Below are 7,539 nucleotides of genomic sequence, written 5' to 3'. Positions count from 1 at the left end.
TTCGGTTTCAGTCTGTGTACCAACGTCATGATGACGTTTCTCTGGTACAGGTCTATTCGAACGCTCTGCATCTTACTCCCTGTGGGCGCACAATGGTTCAGCTTCATTTCAATGGCAGCGGTTCTTATTTCCTGAATAAAATACTGTCATTGATTGAATACGACGTTTTATGGCAAAAAATGCCATGAAGGAACCGGAGAGAAAGCAAGAAAATATGTGCACGTGAGTGAAAACGAATTAAAAGTAACTTGGGACTTAAGTTACTTTTGCAAATTTACCTGAAAAAGAAACGAGTTTCTCTGAAAGTTACAACGGCGCAAAAGTACCGAGTTAAGTGTAAAGTTACAAGTTACCAAAAATGGGGAGCTTAGTTACAGTAACGAGTTACCTCGAACTCTGCTCCATACCACGTCCTCCTCCGGATCGTTAACGGCCTGTGAGTTATGTGAGGCGGAGTTGTACTGGACACGACATTGTTCAACGCTCTGCGTTTCCTTCAGAAGTCGGGACGTTGCAAGTCGGACAATCAGCCGAATCGACGTCCACTAGTTTACGGCCATTCCTAGACCGGAAAGGATTCAGCTGGAGTCACAAAAGTTATAGAAACAAACCCTTTTCCATCAGTGGATATACGTGTCGGGCAAAGTAGTCCCAGTAAGCAAGCTTAAGCCGAGATCGAGGTAGACCAAGAGACTGCCGGTGTCCAATTGTACATTGTGCCAGGAGATTCCCCTTCTTGTGGAGAAACCATTTGCAGAGAATGAGCATAATGCAGTCGTGCGTTGAAGAAACTCCGTTCGTGTGTTCGAGGATCCGATCACGGATGATCACAGTGCGGTCGCTTCGCTTCTGGACACGAAAATTTCAGAGCTACCGGCGGGTGAGCATATGGGCTTCCGAGGCACTGTTACTCCCCGAGACTTAATTGGATTCCTAGCTCTTTCGGTGCCAGAGGACACACCGCGAGGCAACTTCCTGGCGTCCTGGGGGCAACTACAGCAGAAGCTTCCGGTTAGATCGTCACAGCTCCTCCTCGAAGTATATATGGGTTGACCGCGGAAAGAACCACTTAACCGGGTTAAGTTACTCCGAACATTCATAGGCTGCGCCGGGCATGTTGTGCATTGCGTCCCTTTAAAGTGTGAGTTTATCTATATAGGTCAAAGTTGTTAATGGACATGCAGGACATGTCCTGTCTACATCTTTTTGCTCACGCCATGGATCAGTTTGACCAGTTTCTACATTGTGGCCAGGTTCTGTTCTTTCGTGAAAAGTGTAAACTGAAGGAAGGCAGGAAAAGGGAGCAAAACAGTGCCGTTGTTCTTGAGCACACGTAGAATACAATTCCTTGTACCATATTGCAGTACTTCTGTGCTATGATTATCACAAAAGGCTTGTGGACACAAAGTCACGAGCTGCAGCACTATGAATTGGGATTATTGGGAATATATGAATTGGGAATATACAGTCGACCCCCGTTTATCCGGTCTTCATTTATCCGGGTCCCGCGGTATCCGGACAAAAGGCACGGGAACGGATTTTCCTCCATGTATTTTGTTCTCATTTATCCGGACTTCAGCTTCCGGACTCGGACAAGAATTCCAGGGAGCGAAAGTCGAAAATTCTTGTAATCCAGCTTCAGTTATCCGGGCTACCGTGAGTAACAGGAGACGCTGACCCCGCTTCGTCACCCTTTTCGCTGTGTTGGGGTTATTCCCGTCACACGTCAAGGACCTACATTCCTCCGTAGGGGAGACAACCGTGCACGATGACCCCCTTTTCTATTTGTGTGCGTTGGGTCGCGTTGACCAGTCGAGTCATTTAGAAATATCTCGAGCACCTGTCCGGTTCTAGAGGGGAAAACTCCAACCCGAGGGCCTGCTGCTTACGGCCCGTTGGCCGATGAAGACATTCCCCTGGCTGAGCTGCGATCCCTGATGCAGAGGCTCACTGCGACTGCCGTATATGATGCTGCGGTTTCTGACTACGTTGACGTTGATACAGATGATGACGCGTGTGCAGCTATGACTGATGGTGGTGTGATTGCTGCTGTTGCCTCCGATGATGTGCAGCAAGACGGTGCCGATGATGCCAGTGAGAAACAAGGCTCCAACATTGACACTTTGCGTCCGCACTGACATTCTTCGAGCAGCGCAACAGCGTGGCTCAACTCTATGCAATTAGCAAAAATTTGCAGGAATCGAGTGCCTACACTACTATGTAACAGCTGTCATTGACGAGATTTCTGTGTTTTAATTAAACCTTGCTCTGTTTGACGTTTCTATTCGGTCGTTTCATTTATCCGGATGCCCCGGTATCCGGACGATTTCGCCGGGAACGGCACCGTCCGGATAAACGGGGGTCGACTGTATTGTGATTTGGGATGAATTGGGAATATTTGAGAAAAGATGGCGCCTCCGTGCGGCCAACCCGCAAAATAATGTGGTAGGCATGAGCGCAGCGCATAAGCATGTTCTCTTCGTATCCACGATGGACGTGGAAGGCTGTTTTGGTTCTAATATCAAGACCGCGGAGCCCCAGGAAGCAACATCGTCTACATAGGGTACTCATTCTTTCATCACAAGCTCGACGAAGATCGTAAGCAGTTTCTGTGCCGCAGCAGCGAGCAAATACAGGACTTCTTGCGTGCGCCGGATTTGCTACGTTCACGGCAGTAGTATACATAGGGGGCAGGACTCAGACATTGCCCCGAGGTCTGCGCCGACTTTTTTCGCGATTTTTTTCCCGCGTGTGGCGGGAAAAAGGGTCACCCGCGTCGACGAACCAGTTTCCGGAAAAAGCAACACGCTGGCGTGCGGTACTGCGTTAACGCGTCGGGTGCAGAATCACGTTCGGTTTTGGGAATAACGTGGGGAAACGTCGCCAGGCGTGTTACCGAAACATCTTCGACGACACGGGTGACCCTTTCTTCGAGTTGTAAGTAAATTTCATTCGAAAAATATTCGTAATTATTAATCTCGATGGCATAGAGAATCCACATTGCGATGTAGTGTATATAGAAAATATCAATATCTGCGATTGAAATTCTTTGTCATCGCGAAGGGTGCTTGTCAAAGTGAACGAGCTAAAGCTTGCATATTGTGAAATTACGCATTCTACAACTCTGATCGTAAATTCCAACACCCTTTCCAAATTTAATTAAACACTTACTGATTATATTGATTAAGTTTACAAAAGCAATATTTGCTTATTATAGTTAAAGATTACATATCTTCCATTGTGTTTATGCATAGTGTTCATGCTCATTGTATATTGGTTAAACATATCCGATGACAGTTGTGTGATTCGCTTCTCAAAAAGTCTGATTGCCACTTACAGTTTATCTCGTATGCGTTTGTGTGCCACGTGTTACAATGATTAGAATTGCAGACTCCGCCCGCGCGTCATGCTTGCAAAATCCTTCATTTGCATCGCGTCATTTGATCACAGATTCCTTTCAACATATATTGTCAGCTGTCCAACTGTTTGAGAAATATATACACTGTGCAATTTAATTCACAAAATATGACAAGCTTTTGTAGAAGATTAGTGATCCTCTTTGTAAACAAAGATTGATGTAACATGCCTCTAAATTTCAATTAGCGATTCTTCTCCTACAATTCTATTCTTCGGATGATGATGCTGTACAGAGTGTAGTCGTGTGAAACCTCTTTGATTGTCAGCGCCGATTCCATGTGAGGACCCTTGTACATTGTGTGGAATATTCGTTTCCTTAGCAATCATTGTGTTCAATCTAATCATACTAAATATAAGCTGTTTGTGAAGTATTCATTACATTGATGACAAAGATTACATTTATTATTTCGGTTATACACTTGTTTATTTTGATAAATTGTAGTTGTCCTATTCCAAACTGTGAAGTTTTTGCTTGTTGTCTTGATTGATGAATTGAGAATGCATCATATAGTTTAGTCTTATTATTGGCCGCTTGAATCCAGCGTTGATTAATGTAGGCGACACGTTGTCGCCGTATTTGTATTGCTTCAGCAACTTGCACTTTGTTGCGACGAACTTGCACAATCTCTTATTGATGTTTCCTTTCTTTGTATGAAGATTCTTGAATGGCATACCAGAGAGTATTAGATGAAAATTGTCCGGTGGTCCACCACAATTGCTTGAGTTTCACTAAGTGATGATACATCAGACCTGTACGACAATATCGGACTTCTGCTCATTCGACATCATTGCAAGAACTGGCAGAAGAAAATAATTGTGTAGACGCTGTAGTGGAGTATATCACGTGATGATTTTCTTATGTACTTTCCATTTCAATGGTTAGGTGTAATTTCAACAAATCCGTAATGAATCGTGCAATATAGATTGCTTGTATATGATAGTTTGATATCTTTGCTTTCATGATTAGTGCAATGCCCATTGCAATGATTACAATTACATCTGGTCTAGTGTATTTCAATTCTTCGTTAGCAAACCTCAAAAACCCACCATCAATCCCAGTGGCCCTTCCGATGTTGATGTGCTATGTGAACTATTGTAGATTCGGCATACAAGTTCTTGCACCTTCAATTCTGTAATTTGTACCATATCTCCGAATACCACCATGTCTAGGACGTATTGAAATGCTGTGATAATAGAATCATTTCGCGGCTCTTCTTTTTCGAAGCAGTTTTTTATCATGTCCTCCCATGACTTATGGTATCGAGTACAAAATCCGTCCACCTCTTCGCTGATACTTCCCTGTTTGTTCTGTTTTCTAGTGTGCTTCTACACTTCATTAAATCGTATCGGTGCTCATTTTATTGCTTAAAAATTTATTAAGCTTTCCGGTTTAGAAATGTTATTAATATCCCGCTGTGAGAATTATGAAAAATTGTTTACAAAAGGATGCGATGTGCAAGGAAAACCGTATGCTTCCATTGTCTCTGCTGTGTATGAAGGCCGCACTAGAATCCGTCCCTCCCTATCTTGAAGTGGGTGTGGGGGAGTTTATGGCCTTCAACTACATTGTGTGCCAAGACCACGAGAGAATTCCCCTACTCCCTGCGGGCGTAACCTTGACAAGAGTGTATAGGAAGAACTTTATGGTTAGCGGCTTCCCTCTCTCACTTTATTGTTCTAATCCACTAGTGGGTCGTGGATGAAAAACACAGGTTTCTGTGGTGTATTCGCGCTGCTTGTTTAGAAAATGTTTGTCTGAATTAATTACTGCTTTGACTTTGTTTCAGATGGTCACTCGATTGATATTAATAAAAGTATTCTATGAGTTGGGAATGTATTTCCGAAACGGAAACATATTGCCATTCCAAGAAAAGGCGTTCAGTCCTGACAGCCGGTGACAAGCGTGATATTTGCCGTTGGAAACAGTCTCATCCGCGCGCGATACGGAACTTTGAGGACCGGGTGGATGAGTCAAGTGTCAGACTTCTGTCATCGCTTCTAAACAGGATAGACCCTGCAGAAAGTATGGTGCAAAGCACAATTACGCAGTATTTTCAAAAATAAAACTTATTCAAATCAATTTCCCGTGCTTTTGTGAGGTATTTGTGCACTGCACACCTCGGACCTCGATTTACGAACACCTCGATTTACGAACGATTTTCTGAGAAACGAAGGGTGTTCGTAAAGCGAGGTTTGACTGTATTTGCAATAGTTGATCAATAAAAAACTTCGCTTCTGTGCAAACTTGACCGGTCCTAAGAATATTCCCCTTTGGAGGAAAGAATGTGAAAGAGAGAGACAGTCCCCCACCTCATAGCAACAACAACAACAACAATAAACGAAGAAGTGATGATGACATGGGATCCACCTCATAGATTGACAAAGGACGTGCGGTTTCTTCGCTTTGGGCTGTATATATATAGAGAGAGAGTGTGTGACCCCTACCAGGCTCAAGTAGCAAAAGATAGCTGGCTTGGTTGTATTGTGTCTGCATACTTTATGTGTGTTGGATACCTCCGTCAAGGTAATGTTTATAGTGCCTGTTAGAATGAAAATTGTAGAGGCCTCCTGCACTAAAGTTTCGGGGTACGGGTGGCGCCCTCCTCCGTAGCGGCCATCTTAACTGGGTAGGTGGTCGTCGTTCGTCGTTCGTGCGAGCTTGTGCAAAATGGAGAATACGGCTCCGGATTCTCAATTCCAGCAGCGAGGATCTCGCTACAATAGGCGATATTGCTGCGTGGTGCAGTGTCATCACCGTGAAGGCGATTTTGACGAGGAAATCCGGCAGTGATTGCAGTTTTACCGCTAATCCGGCCGAAACGTTGAAGCGGACCGGCGACAACGCTGGGTTACAGTCATTCGACGGTCCAGGTAAGGAACCCAGCGTTTCCTTTATATAGGGTGGACGCATGTGCTGCATATAATAGGTCGTGCTCCATAGTGTATGTTATCCTGCAGGCCTGACGGTGAACAGTGGTCACCGAACAGCAACACACGGATTTGTTCGGCGCACTTTGTGGGCGGTGCGAAAGCTCACGAAGAGGGTAGCCCGTCATACGTGCCATCCATATTCCCCCAGGTATACAAGAAATGCGCAAGAGACACTGAAGCAATGGTTGCGAGATACGCGAGGTGGGCGTAGCAATAAACGGCTGCACGGATATGTTTTCCATGATGGTGGGTTCTTATAATTGTCTAAACCTTACTGTAAACTTCAGGACAAGAAAGAGGCGAAACAAGGCGTACCAGGGTGTGCTTGATGGACAAGACAGCCAGAGCAATCAACCAGCAAAAATGAGACCCCCACTGCAGGCATCTTCACAAAACTGCACAGGTGCTGACCATCAACCCCAGGAGGACTGGAGCGGCATTGCTGAACTTCATTTGCTACAGCATTCGGAGAGACGTGAGGAACTCACCACGGTAAGGATCACTTGTGACAGCCAGTATTAGGAGCTTTTGGATTCATATTCTTGCATCGTGTATGTTGTCTAATGTATGTCGTATGTGCAGGACTTTGTCACAGAGAATGTGGTCCTCACGGACACCGGCACCCAAACGGAGCATACGGAGGATGCAGAGAGCCACTTCTCTGTCCTGTTTGCCATTGTCTGCCAAGACCACGCGGAAACGCAAGTCTGCCATCGAGCCATGGTCAGCAGGGACACACAGTGCACATCCCCAAAAGAAGACGGTGCCATGGAGGGAGAGCGAAAGTGTGTGTTTAGTGGGTATGACTCGGTAAAAAATGATCCTGATGCACTTGAAGACCTCACGAGTGTATCAGCAAATGTGTTTGCCTTGCTGCTGAGCCTGCTATCCGTTCTGAGGTCCCGCAGCTGTGATGTCACCCCGCAGAATTCATTGCTACTGTTCTTGATGAAGATTAAGTTGGGGTTATCTTTCTGTTCTTTAGCAGCACTATTCAGCATTCATAGCACAACAGCATCAAGAATCTTTTATCGTGTGCTCGATGTGCTAGCCATTTCGAGTAGGGATTGGATTTACACTCCAGAACCAGATGTAATACAGCCAATGATGCCTGTGTGTTTCACGCTTCACTATCCAAAGTGCAAAAATATAATTGATAGCACTGGAATCAAAACGAAAACACCGCCAACA

At 45.0% G+C, this 7,539-nt stretch overlaps 1 long non-coding RNA gene across 1 annotated transcript; it reads left to right on the top strand.

The window, feature by feature from the left end:
- The first annotated feature begins 6,160 nt into the window (after window positions 1–6,160).
- On the top strand, window positions 6,161–6,669 carry LOC135383917 (uncharacterized). The gene is made up of 3 exons (XR_010420146.1): window positions 6,161–6,288; window positions 6,376–6,549; window positions 6,636–6,669. It is a non-coding gene; the product is annotated as an uncharacterized LOC135383917 (long non-coding RNA).
- The last annotated feature ends 870 nt before the right edge of the window (window positions 6,670–7,539 follow it).

This window comes from Ornithodoros turicata, chromosome 2 (assembly GCF_037126465.1).
Source record: "Ornithodoros turicata isolate Travis chromosome 2, ASM3712646v1, whole genome shotgun sequence".
Classification (NCBI taxonomy): Eukaryota; Metazoa; Arthropoda; class Arachnida; order Ixodida; family Argasidae; genus Ornithodoros; species Ornithodoros turicata.
This window is presented reverse-complemented; position numbering and strand designations above follow the sequence as displayed.